The sequence below is a fragment of the Callorhinus ursinus genome, unplaced genomic scaffold (genome assembly GCF_003265705.2).
Source record: "Callorhinus ursinus isolate GAN/ISIS: 27379988/994484 unplaced genomic scaffold, GSC_fseal_2.0 scaffold47, whole genome shotgun sequence".
Taxonomy (NCBI): Eukaryota; Metazoa; Chordata; class Mammalia; order Carnivora; family Otariidae; genus Callorhinus; species Callorhinus ursinus.
The window spans coordinates 9415055-9435654 of record NW_027397109.1 but is presented as its reverse complement, the minus strand read 5'-3'; positions in this window follow the sequence as shown (position 1 = coordinate 9435654).

Sequence of the window (20600 nt, the reverse complement as noted above, 5' to 3'; positions counted from 1 at the left end):
CAGATGCCTAGTGTATTATTAGTCTTTCTGGGGCTCTTGGCTTAACTGATCGCCTTCATGCTTTTTGCTTCCTCTTTCACTGATATCTGTGCTTTCCTCTTGTGCTTTTCACTTGTACTTTCCTCTCTTTCCTTGTGATTATTCTCTTCTTACCGTCTTTGTTTTGAAAACTTAGCTCAATAATGGTCAATATTTCTTCTTTTCTAATGGATGCACTTGGTGTTACATATTCCTCTAATCACCATTTTAGCAGCATCACTCAGATATTGATACATACTCATTCTTTATCTTTTACTCATAAATATTTCATCATTTCCATTGTGATTTCCTTATCCCTTGAATTATTCAGCAATGCATTTTTTCATTTCCAAAGAAATATGGCTTTTTTGGCTACATTTTATCATTGATTTTCATCTTGAACACTTATTAGATACAATTATCTATATTAAATAAACTACTTGGTATTCATTGAGATTGGCTTTGTGGTCTAGTATCTTCCAACTTTGCTAAAATCTCAGACTTCTCTTGGGTTCAGGGTTCTAGATATGCTCATTAAGTCAAACTTGCTAATTATGCCATTCAAGTATTCTTTACTAATTTTTAGTCTGGTTGCCTTATTGAAATTTCCCTTTATATATGTAGGTATATCATTTTTTTGTTGTAATTCTGTAATACATTTTTACTTTATTAATTTTCAGTTTGAATAATTTAAGTGTGGTTGAATATTGTTAAGTTTGTGACTCATTTATTGTTCCTCATCTGTGACCTGACTATTCATGTCCTTTGCATGTTTTAATATTGGTTTGTTGGGGTCTTTTCATTGACTTGTAGAATGATTAAGGAAACTAATTATTTGTCTATATAATCATTTGCCTATTATTAGTATATCAGATGCAAATATTTTTCCCAGTCTGACATTTCTCTTTGGGTTTGGTCATACATATTGCATAGACTATAGAATCAGCTTGCCAAGTTTCACAAAATAAAGAAACTTGTTGGAATTTTTATTGGGATTGCATTGCAATATTAAGTCCTCTAATCTGTGCACCTGGTATGTCCTTTCATATTTTAAATAAAATGGACAGAGGGACATTATAAATAAAAGAGCAGAAATCAGTAAAATAAAAAAGCAAACACGTAATACAGAAAATTAGCCTGTTCTTTGAAAAGAATAATAACACTGATAAATTCTGATAAGACTAATTGTAATAAAAAGAATGGACAAAAATAATCAGAACCCAACAAAGGGAGTAAACAACTTCGGGTCCCCTTCCCCACCGGAGGGAAATTTAAATAAAATGAACAAGTCCCTAAAAAATGCATCCTACCACAATTGACATAGGATAAAAATATGGATAACACTGCAAAAAAACTTGTGTCTAGATTCATTAGCCTTCCAATGAAAACTGCAGGTCTGAATGGCTTCACCAACAAGTGTTACCAAACCCTTGTGGAAAGAAATAGCACCAATCGGACATGGTCTCAGAGCATAAAAATTATAATTCCCAAATAATTTTACGAGGCCAGCAAAATCTAGATATCACAATATTTCCAGCTCAAATTGGGAAAGACAATTAAATGCCAATTTCACTTATGTCCCTAACTAAATATTCTATAAAATATTAGAAATTTAGATTTGTCGATATATAAGAAAGGACAACAAATCATGACCAAATTAGTTTTATCTCAGGATTGCAAGGTTGCTTTTACACTGGAAAGACAATCACTGTATTTCACCACCACTGAGTATATCAATAGTGTGATTGTGAATAGTGAAAGAAAGTGTCACAAAACATACCTAATGAAGAAATTTTGAAAGCTTTCCTTTCAGTGAAAGGAACAAGAGGTGGATCTGCTCATACTGGAGGTTTTAACCTGTGACATATGTTCAGAAAAAGAAATAAAGGAGGGTTAGAAAGGAACAGTGAGACTGTCATCACCTGTAGATGATAGAATTGTCATACAGAAAATCCTAAAGAAGCTAAAAATTCAAAGGAATAGATTGATAGATTGCACAAAAAAAGTGTAAATATCAGTTGTACTTCTATTTGCCAACCATAAAAAGTTAGACAATGAAATTTATACTAGCCTTCACATACACAAATAATAATCTGTTAGAAGATGTAAAGGAAGAAAATACACTTTCACAATATAAAAAAATAAAATACTAAGCATTACCCTAACAAAAAATAGTGCAAAACTTAAAGGAGGAAAACTATAAAAAAAAAACAAACTCTGAAAGAACACACAAGTTGACTTGAACAACTATTAATACATATTAAGTTGTTAAATAGGAAGAAATAAAATCAGAAAGTTGTCAAAACTAAGTAAATGTTTACTTTTAATTTGATATATAATATAATAAAATATAATGTACATGACATATATATACATTTATATATAATACAATATAACATAATATAATAACTATATAAACATTTGTGTGTGTGTATATATATATGTATATATATTTATACATTATATGCAAGTGAATACACAAGCAAGAGCAGCTCAGTTTTTCTTGGAAAAAAACAGCAGCAGAGGGATGGGACTATTCCTAATATAAAAATGCATTATAAAGCATCTATGACTAAAATAGCATTGTATTGGTACATAAATAAACAGTGGAATACCATAGAAAATCCTGAAATGCACCTACATGCAAATGGAAATTGAATATTTATTAAAGGTCATATCTAAGATCAGTGAGAAGAGGTGGCCTTTTCACCAAGTGATGTTAGGAAAATTATAAGCCACATTAAAAAAAAAAGAAAAAAAGGAGACAGATCCATTACTTGAATGAGGATAAATTCTAAGTGGATCAGAAATATGCATGTAAAAATTAAAACCATATAAGTTATAAAACAAAAAACATAAAAACATGTGATAGCTTTCATAACCTGAAAGTGGGAAGAAGTTTTTAAAGTATGACTCAAATTACAGAAGCAAAAAAGGAAAGGATTGATAAACATGACCACATTAAAATTTCAAAATGCATGAAAAGAAAACACCATAAGCAAAATAATAAAACTATGGACAAATCAGGGGAAACATTTACAACTTAATCACAGGCAAAGGGTTAAGAGCCTAATATTAAAACACTCAAAAAAAAACAAAAACAAACACTGCTCCTAAAATTGGAAGAAAAAGACAAACAGCCCCAGTGAAATATAGTCAAATGATATGAAGAAACAATTCACAGTAAAAGAAATGCAAATGTTTCCTAAAACATAAAAAAAGATTGCTCATGATTAAAAAATGCAAATTAAAACTATACTGGGATGCTATTTCTTACCTATCAGATTGGTAAATCCCAAGAGTCTAACAATATACTTTAATGGTAAGAGTGTGGGAAAAGACACTCACAATCAGCTAATGAGGGAATATAAAATGTTCCAGTGCCTATGGAGGAGAATTGGACAAAATCAAGAAAAAAAATATCTGTATCTTTTAGCCAGGAATCAAATATCTAGGAATCTATTCCTCAAACATACTGGCAAAATATGTACTGACATATGCACAAGGTTATTTGTTGCAGAACTATTTACAACAGCAAAAGACTGCAAGCTACCAGAATGTCCATCAGTAAGGACCAACATGACTGACCCTGATTGTATATAAGGTGATAATATAACCCTGAGGGAAGAACTATTTCCTGTGACTCTAAACCATAATATTTTCACTGTATGTCCTTAGTGATATATAGTGATTTTACAAAAGTAAAAGAATGATAAGAGAATATTCATTAGCATAATTTTTAATATTAATATTAGTATTATTTCAAAATGATTATATGTATATGTAAATATATAGTATAATGAAGCAAAAACTTATTCTTGTCATAAAATACCAAGATTTCTAATCTAAGTAAGAAATTAAGTAAAAATCCTACAGGTCTGTATTTGAATTGTAAATATTAATACAAACCCATGTCTTGTGTCTGTCATTAAAAAAAAAATCTCTTGGGGTGCCTGGGTGGGTCAGTTGGTTAGGCGTCTGCCTTTGGCTTAGGTCATGATCCTGGGGTCCTGGGATCCAGCCCCACATTGGGCCCCCTGCTCAGTAGGAGCCTGCTTCTTCCTCTCCCTCTGCTGCTCCCCCTGCTTGTGTTCTCTCTCTCTCTCTCTGTCAAATAAATAAATAAAATCTTTTTTTAAAAATTATTTTTAAAAAATCTCTTAATTCTGTCCACCAATGGTTAAAAAGCAATGACTACACAGTCGAAATGAGCACCTCTGGCACACAAATTGTGGTCTCTGTCGTTTACCCTAAAGAATGAACCAGAAGTCTGGAGAAATGCATGACAACAGTTCAGAAACAGAAAATGTACAAGAATAAGCTGGAATTTCTTTTTGTGCTGGAAAGCAAGTAAGCTATCAAAGACTGATAAATCTATGTCAAAAGAACACAGAAGCCAATCTGAAAGCCTACGAGAGATAATTTGAACATCAAGGGTGCCTGGATGGCTCAGTTGGTTAAGCGACTGCCTTTGGCTCAGGTCATGATCCTGGAGTCCCAGGATCGAGTCCCGCATTGGGCTCCCTGCTCGGCAGGGAGTCTGCTTCTCCCTCTGACCTTCTTCCCTCTCATGCTCTCTCTCTACCATTCTCTCTCTCTCTCAATAAATAAATAAAAATCTTAAAAAAAATTTGAACATCAAAAAGTAAAATCACTATAGTTATTTATATTTGTACAAATATTAAATAATTATTTTTGTAATTGATGAGGGAGCAGAAGGTAAGCTGAGGACAAAGCACAAGCTGACACCACCCCCTTCCCTTCCCAGGTGGAATATGTATGATATTCCTCCTACAGGACCGCCAGCCCTAAAATAAAAAACAAATGGTTCACTAATAGAGATCACAGTCCAGCAAGACAGGTGTCTCCTTCAGTTTACAAATGTCTTAGTGATTTACAAGAAAAAACCATTCTTATCAATAGTCTAACTTCCAGAGACCCATAGACTCAATTCCCTGGAGCCCTAACATCACCCACCCATCCATACTGATGTGGGAAACAAAGGTAGAAGGGAATGTAAATAAAATAAAATTTCCTTATAACTTGCAGCCCATTGACAAGGACCTGGAATAAGCAGAGTATAACATTCCTCAAGGAAATTCCCAACTATCTTAATGTTAATGCTTTACTAGAGGGAAAAACAAATTTAACTTGACAATGGCAAGGCCTCCAGTATCTTGTAGGTCCTCTTTAGCATACAAAAGTCCTTTTGAAAACCTCCCTTTTTCCTTACCCCCAACTCTCAAGTATATAATCAGTGACCCCTCACAACCCCAGTGCAGCTTCTCTTTCTGCCCACGGGTCCTGTGTCTGTGCTTTAATAAAATCACCCTTTTGCACCAAAGATGTCTCAAGAATTTCTTGTTGGCCATCAGCTCTGGACCTTACTTAGATTCCAAAACTACATCAGTAATGACACTCAAAGTTAAAAAAAAAAAAATCAAACACCTCATAAGTCACTATTGGAAGTCGCTGGGGCACCAACTCATAACCACTAAAATGGATAAAGGAAAAGAATCAAACATTTAACCTGCCTTTCCTGCATGAATTGTATTTAAGCATAACCAAATAGATGATGAAGGAAAGTTCTTATAGGAAAAAGCCAGCTGATACATACAGCAAAAAAAATTGTAAGACAGAATTTCACAATTTTGCAACCTCTAATGAAATGATGGATCCTCTCTAAAAAACCACAGACTGGGTGGGTTAAACAACATAAATTAATTGTCTCACAGTTCTGGGGCCTTGGAGTTTCAGATCAAGGTGTCAGCAGAGTTGAATTCTTCTGAGGCCTCTCTCTTGGCTTGTAGATAGTCATCTTCTTGCTGTGTTCTCACATGGGAGTGTGAAAGAGAAAGCATGTTCTGTTGTCTCTTTTTATAAGGTCACTAATTCCATTATAAAAGCCCAACCCTCATGACCTCAGTTAAACCTATTTATCTCCCAAAGGCCCCATAGGGTTAGAGTTTCAACATATGAAGGGGGAGAGCACAATTCAGTCCCTGGCAGATCTGGGCAATCATCATCACGAATGCAAAATCAACTTTATGTGAAAGATTGATAGATGACTTTATAAAGGAGGGATCGGTCCAATACCCCACAAACACACAAAGAGATCAATCTTAGCACTATTAAAAGTAGGACAATTCCTGATGTGATTCCACAGGAACTTCGCAGCATTTGCAATATATTATTCCCCAAAAAGTTAAGCTGTAATCAAATCAAGCCAACTTACATGAAATTGGCTGAGGAAGATGGGGGTGGGCAACGAACAACATTATATGACAGCAATAAAGGAATCAGCCAGTTGAAAATGCAGAACATTCTATAAGACAATTGACCCATCTCACCAATAAATTTTTGACATTAATAAAGGTAGGGGGGTTGTTATAGAATAAAACAAACTTCAAAAACATACCAGACAAATGTATAATGCATGTATCTTTTGAAATTTTAATTTGAACAAACCAATTATAAAAAGACATTTATGAGACATTTGGAGAAATTTCTATGAAATTATTTTTAATTTTTTAGCTTGATAAGGGCACAAGGCTCATGTAAAGAAGAAAAATATTTATCTGTTAGAAATATTTAAGTAGAAAATAAGCTTTAAAAAATATCATTTAAAATAGCATTAATTATAAAAATTACCATACTGTTTGGATTACTGCAGTTTTGTAGTATATTTCAAATCTTGAGGTGTGATGCCTCCTGCCTTGTTTTTCTTGTTCAAGATTGTTTTGCCTGTTCAGGGTCTCTTATGGTTCCATAACAATTTTAGGATTGTCTTTTCTATTTCTGTAAAAAAAAATAAATAAATAACATTGGAATTTTGATAGAGTTGCACTGAATCTGCGGATTGTTTTGGACATAATGAATATTTTGCCAATACTAATTCTTCCAATTTATGAACATGGGATGTCTTTCCATTTATTTCTGTATTTGTCAATCTATTTCATCAGTGTGTTATAGTTCAGTGTAGAAGTCTTTCAGCACCTTGCTTAAGTTTATTCCTAAGTACTTTATTCTTTTTGTTGTTATTATAAATGGGATTGTTTTCTTGATTTCCTTTTCAGATACTTCATTGTAAAGTGTAAATAAAACTACTGATTTTCATATATTAATTTTGTATACCGCAATTATAAGGAATTTGAACAGAATAGATAACCTAGAAATAAATCCATATATTTATGGTAAGTTGAACTTCACCAAGGCTGGAAGGGCAAGAATACACTATAGGGAATGAAGAGTCTCTTCAGTAAATGGTGGGATAACTGGATATCCATATGCAAAAGAATGAAGTTAGACCCCTATCTTACACCATACACAAAAATCAACTCAAAAGGGATTAGACTTAAACAAACAACCTGAAACTGTAAAACTCATAGATGAAAACAGAGAAAAACCTTCTGGACATCGGTTGTGACAATGATTTCTTGCTTATGGCACCAAAAGCACAGGCAATAAAAGCAAAATAGACAAATGGGACTACGTCAAACTAAAAAGCTTCTGCACAGCAAAGAACACAATCAGCAAAGTGAAAAGGTAATGTACAGAATGGGAGAAAAACATTTGAAAATTATATATCTGATAAAGATTAATATCCAAAGATATAAGGAATTTCTACAATTCAATAGGAAAGGGGGGGAGAGAGGGGGGGAGGAGGGAGGGAAGGAAGGATGGATTAAACAATCCAATTGAAAAATGAGAGGGGCACCTGGGGGCTCAGTTAATTAAGCATCTGATTCTTGGTTTTGGCTCAGGTCATGATCTCAGGGTTGCAGGATCAAGCCCGATGTCAGGCTGAGAGCATATAGTTAATAATACTGTATAGTACACTTGAAACTTTGTTTAAGAGGGTAGATATTATGTTAAATGACCTTATCACACATGCATACACATACATACACACACACACAGAAGAGGGAGAGAAAACTTTTAGAAGTGATGGTTATGTTTATGGCATTGTTTATAGGGACAGCTTCATGGGCATATACTTATCTTCAAATTCATCAAGACATATATGTACAGCTTTTTAGTATGTCAATCATACCTTAATGAAAATAGCATAAATTATCAACTACCTAGAAAGAAATCCAACAAAAATTTGCAGGACTTATCTTTAAAAGTCTCTGAAATGATTGAGAGACATTAAAGAGAACAGAAATAGGGATGCCTGGATGGCTCAGTTGGTGTCTGCCTTCAACTCAGGTCATGATCTCAGGGTCCTGGGACTGAGCCCCGTGTCAAGCTCCCTGCTTAGAGGGGAGTCTGCTTCTTCCTCCCTCTCTACCCTTCCCCCTATTCATGTTCTCTCTGTCTCTCTCTCAAATAAATAAAATCTTTAAAAAAAGAGAGAGAGAGAACAAAAATAAAAAAGAGTTTGGAACATACTTTGTTCAGAGTTTGGAATAGTGAATACTGTTGAAATGTAAATTCTCCTTCAACTTGACCTGTGAATTTCATGCAATCTCAGGCAAATGCCTATAGTTTTCCCCACCATGGCACTTGAAAACCAATTCTCCGATTTTTATGGAAATGCAAAATGCCAAGAATAGCCAAAATACTTTTCAAGAAGAACAAGATGTGAGGAATTGTTTTATTGGATATCAAGACATAATATAAAGCTTTGATAATTAAGACAGGGTGATGCTGGCATAAAGATTTTTTTTAAACCCCATGGAACATAATAGAAAGCCTAGATTTGTGACAAAGTTGCCACCGAAGAATGGTGGAGATGTGTGGCCTTTCCAATAATGGCATCAGCATAATGAAATATATCAAAAAGTGAAAATGTATATCTGATTCACAGTACACATAAAATCAATTCCAAGTGGCTTATAAACCTAATGCAAAAGGCAAAGCAATGAAGATTAAAGAGAGAATATGGGAGATTAACTATAACTGTAAGATAATAAAAATTTAAGTGCCATAATGGGGTCAGAAGTGATAAGAAAACAGAAATTTACATGGAGCTAGAATTGGTCCTGGGGATATATTCTGACCCCTCTTGGCCTACAGCTGTGTTTTTCTACATTTTTTAAACCACAACGTACATTAAGATAGATATTTTATTTCTTGATATATACATCCTAATATATACACAAACACACACACACATCTGCATGCACATGCACACATTCACACACACCTGAAACCAAATTTCACAAAACAATACATACCCTTGTCTGTGAGGAGTCGAATGTTTTCTTTTTTTACTACATTATTCTGATTTTTTTTAAAGATTTTATTTATTTATTTGATAGAGAGAGACACAGTGAGAGAGGGAACACAAGCAGGGGGAGTGGGAGATGGAGAGCAGGCTTCCCACGGAGCAGGGAGCCGGATGCGGGGCTCGAACCCAGGACCCTGGGATCATGACCTGAGCTGAAGGCAGATGCTTAACGACTGAGCCACCCAGGCGCCCCTATTCTGATTTATTATTTTTTTAATCCATTTGTTATCCATTAAAGTTAACATGAACTACTAGGGAGTTGTAACAGTTTAAAAATTGTTAGTCTAAAACAGAATTTTAGCAGGCAACTTAGGTGCAGAAGGGAATAAAGAGACTGCACAGCAAGCTAGCAGGAGGCTGGAAAGAGACTATCACAGCCTAACGTCTGAAAGAGGAAAGAGCTGAGGCAGTGTGTGGCAATAGTTTAGAGATAAAGGGCATGGTCTTTGGATCAACACTTTCTGGCTTTAGTTTCTAGCATGTGACCTTAGGCAAGCCCCTTAAGGTATCTGTGCTTTAAAATGGGAATCATAATGGTGCTTGCTTCATAAGGTTGTTGAAATGGAAGGTGTTCTTACCTAAAGAGTCAATATATCTGAAGTATTCATAATAGTGCTTATCTTGGCGAAAGCACTACACCGTCCAAGTTGTGAAGCAAGACTAACGGATTAATATTGTAATCTTATTTATGGATGGAGAGATGGTAACCTAGGTAACACTTACATGAGTTCCCAGATTCGAGGGGTTAGATTTGAGCCTTGAATGAGAGAGAAAGGTAGAACTACTCGATCAATTGGAATAACTGATTTCACTGGATTTGCGGGGTTGCCTGTGAGATAGAGACAAGTATCTTTTCCTGGGAGTAGCACTTTGGAAAAGATGGATAGGATTAGTGACAAAATCATAGGGGAGACATTATAACATTTTTTTCCCAAACCTATCAGAAACCAAACCACAAGCTCCTAATCTCTATGGGAGCTATATGTTACCACAGGTGACATATAGGCTGCTGAGGGGTTCTGCTGGTTAAACAGAGTAATGGGGATTTTACAAGCCATTGCTCACAATATAACAACGATAAAAACCCAATTTATTCCAAAATCATCCTATATGATAGCCATTAGAGACCTAAAAATGCAAAGAAGTCTAAATGCACTACATTCCAGGAAGGGATGAGCCCTTTCAAGGTAAGGGTTTCTGTAGCTGCTTTTATCTCTGGGGCATGGCAGGAAGAAAAGTAAACCTGCCATAAATAAAGAAAATGCGGCCAAGATAAGGAGAGCCAACAAAACCTTCAAGGATCCTGTAGGTCATAATGATGGATTAGAATCAAGAAAAGCACCCAAACCAGCCTAATCTACACACCTCATCAATTCTTTCCTTCAAACTTTTAATCTCAAATACAGAATGGTACATGGAAGGCTGGGGATGGGTAAGAGTGCAAAGAGGAAGAGAGAGGTGGGGGGGATCCTATGGTGTAAAAAGCTGGGGGTAAGACTGTAAAATAAAGAGTTCTTCCAAATCATGGGAAGCTGGAGAAATGAGCAAGAAAGCAAAGAGAGATCCTCAGAGTCTTGGATCCCAATTCCTAATTGAAAGAGGGACCTGATTCTTATCATCAAAGTATATGAAACCCATAGTAAACTGAAATTAACTACAACTACAGCTCATCCCTGGAGGAGCTCAACTCCAGATTGAGGAGTGAAAAGAATTACATAGTTGTAAGTTTCTTACATTTTTAATAAAGCACCAGAATATTGAAGATAGAATGTGACAACTGAAAAATCTAAACACTTTGAAAATAAGTAACACTTTTTTTTAAAATATTTTACTTATTTATTCATGAGAGACAGAAGCAGAGGGAGAAGCAGGCTCCCTGCTGAGCAGGGAGCCCAATGCAGGACTCGATCCCAGGACCCTGGGATCATGAACTGATCTGAAGGCAGACGCTTAACCATCTGAGTCACCCAGGTGCCCATAAGTAACACAACTTTAAATAATCCACGGATCAAAGAGGAAGTCCAAAGGAAAGTTTAAAACAAAAACAAAAACATAGAACTGAACAAAAATGAAAAGAAAATATATCAAAATAGGTGGTATGCAACTAAAGCAGATCTGAGATGGATTTTATAACATGAAATGCTCATGTTAGAAAAGAGGAAATTTGGGGCGCCTGGGTGGTTCAGTCCTTAAGCCCTGCATTGGGCTCCCTGCTCAGCAAGAAGCCTCCTTCTCCCTCTCCCACTCCCCCTGCTTGTGTTCCCTCTCTCACTGTCTCTCTCTCTCTGTCAAATAAATAAATAAAATCTTTAAAAAAAAGAGGAAAGTTCTCAAAATAATAATTTAAGTTACTATATCAAGAAATTGGAAAAAGAAGAGCAAAGTAAACCCAAAGTAAGCAGAAAGAAAGAAATCATAAAGATTAGATCTAAAATTAATTGAAAACGGAAAATAATAGAAAAAGCTAATGAAACAAAAAACTGCTTCCTTAAAAATATTAATATAATTGATATAACCCTCTAGCAAGACTGACAAAAATAAAATCAGAAAAGACACAAAGCAGTACCAGGAAACAAAGGGTATTATTTTGAATCCTGCAATCATGAAAATGATACAAGTGGGGGCACCTGGGTGGTTCAGTTGGTTAAGCCCCTGACTCTTGATTTTGGCTCAGGTCATGATCTTGGGGTCATGAGATTGAGCCCCACATTGAGCTCTGCACTCAGCAGGGACTCTGCTTGAGATTCTCTCTCTCTACCCCTGTCCTCTACTTGTGTGTGCTCTCTCTCTCTCTCAAATAAATAAATAAATCTTAAAAAAAATTACAAAAGGGATGTTGTAAACAATTTTACACTTATAAATCTGACAACTTAGAAGAATGAACTGACTGCTGAAAAGCCACAAATTACCAAAACTTAATCACTATAAAACAGATATCTGCATAGTCCTGTAACCATAACAGAGGTTATATAATATATAATTTAAAACCTTCAAAAAAGAAACCTACAGTCTCCATTGGTTCCACTGTCAAATTCTACCAAATGTTTATAGAACTGACAAGAATTTTACACAATCTTCTCCAGAAAATAGGAGAGGAAGGAATATCTCACAGTTTTAACAAGATAAAGGCAATATGAAAACACACACACACACACACACACACACACACACACACACACACAAATATCTCTTATGAACTTTGATGCAGTAGTCCTCAACAAAAAAATTAGCAAATTGAATACAAAGATTTATAAAAAGAATTTTATATAGTGACCAGGTGGGATTTATCCCAGAAATGTAAGGATGATTTAATATTTGAAATCAAGCAACAAAACCTACCATGTTAATAGGCTAAAAAAGGAGGATTGACAAAAAACAAACAAACAAACAAATCTTGACAAAATCCAACAGCCATACATGATAAAAACTGTCAGCGAGGTAGGAATACAAGGGAATTGCCTGAACTTGATACAGAGCATCTACAGAAACCTACAGTTGATATGGTACTTAATCATGATAAACTGAATGTTATCCCCCTAATATCAGGAGCAAGGCAAGAGTATCTGCTCTCAACACTCTTATTCAACATGAACTGAAAGTTTCAGCCATTGCGATAAGAAGAGGAAAGAAAAGACCGGCAGAATGGAAAAGAAGAAATAAAACTGCCTCTAGTTGCAGATGACATGATTGTCTTCATAGAAAATCTAAAGAAAAACAAAAATAAGACCTATAAATAAGAACTGAGTTTAGCAAGGGTGCAGGATATAATATCAACACAAAAATAACCATCATATTTCTCCATGCTAAAAAGGGGTATGCAGAAACTGCAATTAAAAATGTAAAACCAGGGATTCCTGGGTGGCTCAGTCAGTTGAGTGTCTGACTCTTGGTTTCAGTTCAGGTTATGATTTCATGGGTCGTGGGATCGAGCCACGTGTGGGGCTCTCAGATCAGTGGGGAGTCTGAAGACTCTGTCCTTCTGCCCCTCCCACCCCTTGTGCATGATTTCTCTCTCTCTCTAAAATAAATAAATAAATAAATCATTTTTAAAAATAAATAATAAATAAATAAAATGTAAAACCATTTGCAATCACACCAAAGAAAATGAAGTGCTTGGGTATAAACTCAACAAAAAATGTACAGGATCTGAATGCTGAAAATGAAAAATATTGATAAAAGAATTAGAGAAGACCTAAATAAGAGACATACCATGTTAATAGATTAGAAGACTCAACATAATAAAGATCATTCAAATTAATCTATAGGTTTAATATAATTCCCACTAGCATCCCAGCAAGGTTTTTGTAGATACAAACAGTATTATTCACTTATATGAACAAGCACAAAACCCAGAATAGCTAAAAACAATCTTGAGGGGTCCCTGGGTGGCTCAGTCAGTGAAGAATCTGCTTTCAGCTCCGGTCATGATCCCAGAGTCCTGGGATCAAGCCCCTCATCAGGCTCCCGCTCAGCGGGAAGCCTGCTTCTCCCTCTCCTCCCCACTCGTGCTCTCTGTCACTGTCTCTGTCTCTCTCAAATAAATAAATAAAATCTTTTTAAAAATCTTGAAAAATAAGAATAAAGTGGGAGAAAAACTGTATCCAATATTAAGACTTACTATACAGCTACAGTAATGTAGACAGTATAGTATTGGTAGAAAGGCAGACATGTATAAATAGATCAAAATAAAAAACTCAGAAATACACTCATAAAGATGCTAAACTAATTTTTTTGCTAAACTAATTTTTGACAAATATTGTGTTTTCTTGTCAAAAACAACTAAACTGAAGAAATACAGCCTTTCCAAAAAATGGTGCAGGAACAATAGGACACCCATAGGCAAAAAAGTGAACTTTGACCTTGACCTCACATCTCATGCAAAAATAAACTTGAAATAGATCACAGAAAAACTACATAATTTTTAGAAAAAACATAGGAGAAAATATTTAGAATCTAGGTCTAGAAATGACATCTTAGGCATTAAAAAGCATAATGCATAAAAGACAAATATTAAAGATTGGTCCCCATCAAAACTAAAATATTTTGTTCTGCAAAAGACCCTGTGAAAAGAATGGAGAAACAAGCTACAGACAGGGAGAAAATTCTTGCAAAACATATTCAACAAAGGATTACTATCTATAATATGTAAAAAACTCTTTAAAACATAGCAGTAAAATAAACAATCCAATTTGAAAAACAGGAGAACATAAACAGACATTTCACTGAAGATAATATATAGATAGAAAATAAGCACACACACAAAACATGTTTAACATCATTGTCAATTGGGGAAATGCAAAATGAAACTACAATAAGATATCTCTGTACAACTATCATAATGGCTAAAACAAAGAAGTGACACCATCAAATGCTGGCAAGGATGCAAAGAGACTAGATCACTGAAACTATTCAGTATGATACTATAATGGTAGATACATGTCAAAAATGCATTTGTCAAAAACCATAGAATGTACAACACCAAGAGTGAACCCTAATGTAAACTGTGGACTTGGGGTGATCATGATGTGTCAGTGTGGGTTCATCAATGGTAACAAATGTATTGCAGTGGTGTGGGAGATTGGGAGATTGGTAGTAGGGGAGGCTGTGCATATGTGGGGATAGGGGTTATTTGGGAAATCTCTGTAATTTCTGCTGAATTTTTCTGTGAACCTACAACTGCTCTAAAAATTGGAAATATACCGTTATAAGGTTCCTTACATTAAATGTGAAGCAATGAAATATTATTTGAAGGTGGATTCAGAATATTTTAAAATGTATATGGTAAATCTAACTAATGTTTAAGGAGAAGTTTAAGTAATAAATTGATAGAATGAAATAGAATTATAAAAATGCTCATTTAAGCCATTAGAGGGCAGAAAAATGGAAGTAAACAAAAATGAAACAAATAGAAAACAGCAAGATGTTAGATTTTAACCCAACTATATTAATAATCACTTTCATTGTGAATGGTCTTAAAGAAGTCAATACAATGACAAATTTTCAGATTGATAAAAAGTAAGAACCCAAGTATCAGTGTAATCTGGTAGTATCTGCAAAGTAAATTTCAGAACAAGTAATCTTATCAGAGATAAAGAGGTCTATTGTATAATGGTAAAGGGATCAATTTTATAAGAAAGTATAGAGATTCTAAATGTTTCTGTACTACCATCGGAGCTTAAAAATGATAGATCTAAAAGGAGATTATAGGGACACCTGGGTGGCTCAGTTGGTTGAGTATTTGGTGATTTCAACTCAGGTCATGATCTCATGAGTCATGGGATCGAGCCCCTCATCAGGTTCCATGTTCAGTGGGGAGTCTGCTCAAGATTCTCTCCCTCCTTCTCCCTCTGCCCCTCCCCCTGCTCACACTCTCTCCCTCTCTCTCTTAAATAAATAAATAAATCTTAAAAAAAATAAAAGAATACAGACAACTCTAAAGTTATATTTGGAAGCTTCTTCACTCCTCTGTCAATAATTTGTAGAATAGGCAGGCAAAACAATCAGTGAGAATATAGATGATCCGAAAAACACTGTCAATATGCTTGACCTAACTGACATTTCTAGAATAGTTATCCAACAACAGCATACTAGACTTTACTCTCACAGTACATTATGAGTCATAGAACATAATCTTGACTTTAAAAGAACAGAGATCATACATACTTATTTTAACAACACAATGGGATTAAAGTAGAAATCAATAGAAAGCTGAAGAATCTCAACATATTTGGAAATTAAACAACATACTTATTTTTTTTTAAGATTTTTATTTATTTATTTATTTGACAGAGAGAGAGCCAGTGAGAGAGGGAACACAATCAGGGGGAGTGGGAGAGGGAGAAGCAGGCTTCCTGCTGAGCAGGGAGCCCAATGTGGGGGCTCAATCCCAGGACACTGGGATCGTGACCTGAGCTGAGGGCAGATGCTTAACAACTGAGCCACCCAGGCGCCCCAACAACACACTTCTTAAAAAAAAAAAAAAAAACCCAAATGGGTCAGGTAAAAGTTTCAAGAGAAATTTAAAATATTTTAAGCTAAATGAAAATGAAAATCATTAGGATTTGTGGGATATAGCAAAGCAGTGCTTAGAGGGAAATTTACATAAATAAGTACTTATATCCTAGAAGAAGAAAAATCTCAAATCAATAACATAAGATTCCATCTTAAGAGACTGGAGGAAGAAGAGCAAATTAAACCCAAATCAAGGAGAGTAATGGAAATAATAGTGATTAGAACAGATATAAATGATAATGAAAAAAATTAGATAAAAATCAATGAATATCCTGGACAAAATGACCAACGTGAAAAAGGAAGACATAAGTTACCAATATCAGAAATGAAGGAAAGGCTTTAATATTGATCTCACAGACATAAATAAACTAATGTAAGAATGCTGCAAATAACTCTGTACCCATAAATTTGGCAACTTAGATGAAATGGACCAATTATTGAAAGGCACAAAGTACCAAAACTCAGGCAAGATGTAAATAACCCAAATACTTTCATATCCATTAAAGGAAGTGAATTTTTAAATATTTGTAACAGAAAGGTTTTTTCTCCAAAGGAAAAAAAATTCCAATGAATATTTAAGGCAGAAATAATATTAATTCTATAAAATAGCTTCCAGAAATAAGAGTAGGAAACACCTTCCTCCCCTTACCAAGAGGCCCGATATTACCCTAATATCTCTTTGGGCATAGACACAAAAATCCTCAACAAAATATTTGCAAGTCAAAGTCAGCACAGTATAGAAATGTGTAATACATTATAACCAAGTAAGATTCATCCCAGGAATGTAAATTTGGTTCAATATTCAAGAATCAATCAATATAATTTGCCACATTAATAGAATAAAAAGAAGAAATCATACAATAATCTCAGGAGGTGCAGAAACACATTACAAGCCCCAACTATGCAGACAGCATCAATCCCAAGATGATTCACATGGGGCACCAGTAGAATGAGCCTTTGTCTTTTGCAAGCCCCCAGGTCTTTCCTGGCAGAACCCACTGCTGACAAGTAGAAGAAGCAAAAAGATGTGGATGTGTATTTCTTACACTCACCAGGCTCAAATCCTAGGAAAGGCAAGAGATCACCAGTACCCACAGGTTCCTGAGTCTGCAGGCAAATGTGATCCTTTGACACGTATCTCAAATCATCTCTCTCTTTTTTTTTTTTTGCATCAAGCTCCCTCAAATTCCTTCCCCTGTGATAGAGTTTTTTAGTTCTGGTTTGCTCTGCTTTGATTTCAGTTTCTCTTATTTGCCCATAGTCTTTCATGTTACAGCATTATGAGCACAAGGAAGGAACCAAAACCAGGACAACTGAGAGAAAGAGACAGGTCTTGGTCTTGAGTGGACCCTCAGTTCTGCTTGGTAAAATTTGTACTGTGGGCTTCACTCATTTCACTGTCATGGACACAATAAGGTTAATTGTTTGCACTTTCTTCTCCTGAATTTGTTGAAGTTACTGACTTCACACATTCTCAATCTCTTCCAAAAGTCTTTTGTGTCACAGAATGAATAATCACCTTTTCATAAAGTCAAGCCTTTTGATCCTTCTGAAGCACTAGCAAAAAGTTGAACAGTCATACTATGCTTGTCTCTAGAGGATACATTCCTGACAGTGAATTTCTCCTTTGTAGTGGCTTTTGCTATCTGGATAGACTGCCAATTTTCCAAATCATCCGGTCCTTTTCACTTCTTGCTTGGCAGGTCTTCCCTCAATTTATCTCTCCCTTCTCACATTTTACTATAAACAGTAAGATGAAAACAGGCTGCACCTTTAACACTGGGATTGAGAATCTCCTCAGCTAGATGACCAAGTTTGTCACTTACAATTTCTATTTTCTGCATAACTGCTGAACACAATTTCACTAAGCTCTCTGCCAGTACATAACAGGGGTCCTCGCCCTCCAGTTCCAATCACACTTCCTCACTCTCTTCTGAGCCTTCAGGTGCAGCATTCCCCAAGCCCACTCTGCATTCCCACCAGCAGCAGGCTTAAAGTGCATATTTCTAACAGTCATTCCCACCAGCAGCAGGCTTAAAGTGTGTATTTCTAACAGTCTGTCTGTGATGCTTAGGCATCCTCTGAGGGAACTTGGGGTTTTTGTACAAAGCTTTTCACCTCCTCTGAGTCCTTGCTGCCAGAATCCTTAACATCTATATCTCTGCTAACAGTCTGTTCAAGGCAGTCAAGACCTTCACTAATTAATATCAGGCTCCTCAAACATCCTTCCAGCCTCTGGCCACTGCCTGATTTCAAAGCTGCATTCATAATTTTAGGTATTTCTTACAGAAGCACCTCATGTCCAGGGACTGGAATCTGTATTGTTGTTGTTGTTGCTGCTGCAGTAACATATTCACAGGTGTAACATCAGATGGTGAGGATTGGGGGTCATGGAACCCAAAATCCTGCCTACTGCCGTATCACTCCTAGTAAGATCCAAGTGAGAGCCCTGAATATACAATTATAATTAATCAAAACCTAATCTGAGATGCAGAAAGGAGGAAGACAATGGTGCAGCACTTCCTATATGGCACACAAGGGGAGCCCACTGATGTCTACAGGCCATCATGGAGCTCACAGAACCAGAGACTACTCAGTAGGATCTTAAACTCAAACATTAGAGGAAGGAGTGGAGAAACCAACTCAAAAGGAGGTGACTTACACTGAATATGCATCTTCCTTCCAAAGAACTTAAAGTAGTAGAAGAATGAATTATTAGCTTTCTTCCTTCCCATTGCTCCCTTGAAAACACATATGCATGCTTGTGCACACATGTGCACCCTACACACATACACGCACACACACACACACACACAAACATCTCTGCAAACCACTGCATTTATAGGAATTTTTTACTCTTCAGGTGGGTCTATTAGTTTCCAATAAACATACTTGGCATCTATTTTTGGATCTCATCACCTTAATGAAAGGGTTGCTGAATGCTTCACAGCCAATTACTGTGTGCAAGATAAATGCATATATTTATTCATTCTTGATAGTGATGATTAAGAGGGAGTCATTTCGCCATAATCTAGCAGATGTTTAAAATATAAATGAACTGACTGCAACAAAGAATACTTTCTTCACAACCCAACCTGAGGAAAGTGCCATGCTAGATAGGGCTTTCTTGTCCAGTCCTATTAGCATGAAATTGCTCTTCTGTTCCTTTAAATATCACTGTGAGGATGAGATAAAGCAGGTGCAGACAGATACTTCTCAAAGAAGGGGGTTCCAGCTCTCCCTTCTTTCATCTGAGAATCCTAACCCCCCCCCCAGACTATTCTCCATTCTGGATTTTCATTTCCCCTAATAGTTTGTTTCTCTCCTGCAGTGCCAATAGGCTGCATTTGATGTTATTTCTTTACAGCATAAGACATACATTCATACAGAAAAATTATCTCTAAATAAATCTACTTTTGAAGTTCTCTACTGAGAGATAAATTTTAAGCAGTGATGTGTAGTTATGGAAATATGCCATCTGTAATCTTATCTTTTTGAGGCCTACTGACAATTCCCAATGCACTTAGGACAAAAAGTCCCCCTTTTGTGAAATGATCATTGCTTATTTGATCTAGGTGGATATATCAAGAATGAGTAGCCTTGCCTACAATGTGCTATGTGTCATTTCCATGTGACTGGTCTACTGGACCAGCTCAAACAGCATAGGTGAGCAACATGTTCTCCCAGACCCGAATATTCCACATGGTAGAGTCAATATATTCGGGTGTCAAGAATATAAACCATGTTCCCACTCAGCCTTGGTTGTTAGTGTTTTGTGGATACTAGATTTAAGCCTTTCTCAATAGCTGAATGGCAATTGCTATTGCCAGGCTTTTGGAGGTCCTCTTGTTTCTCACAGGGTTGCCATCACATTTTGCTCTTAGTTTCTCCCACTCTGGAAGTCTGCACTGCATCCAGCCCATACACTTGCTCTGACTCTGGCCTCCCTGAACCCAGGTTCTACAATGCTCAAGAAGAGTCTGATAGAGGGGTGCCCGGGTGGATCAGTCATTAAGCGTCTGCCTTCAGCTCAGGTCCTGATGGGATCGAGTCCTGCATTGGCATCAGGCTCCCTACTCGGTAGGAAGCCTGCTTCTCCCTCTCTCACTCCCCCTGCTTGTGTTCCCTCTCTCCGACTATCTTTCTCTCTGTCAAATAAAAAAAAATCTTAAAAAAAAAAAGAAGAGTCTGATAGAGAGGAAGGTGATAGAAAAGTTATAAAGTTAGTACTTAATGTGTGATACTATATAGCCAAAATATTCGTCACATGGTGGCGACCATGTTTTGGGCACAGGAGGTGGTGCTAGAGAGTCTTGTCTTCCTTCTCTCCTCTCTG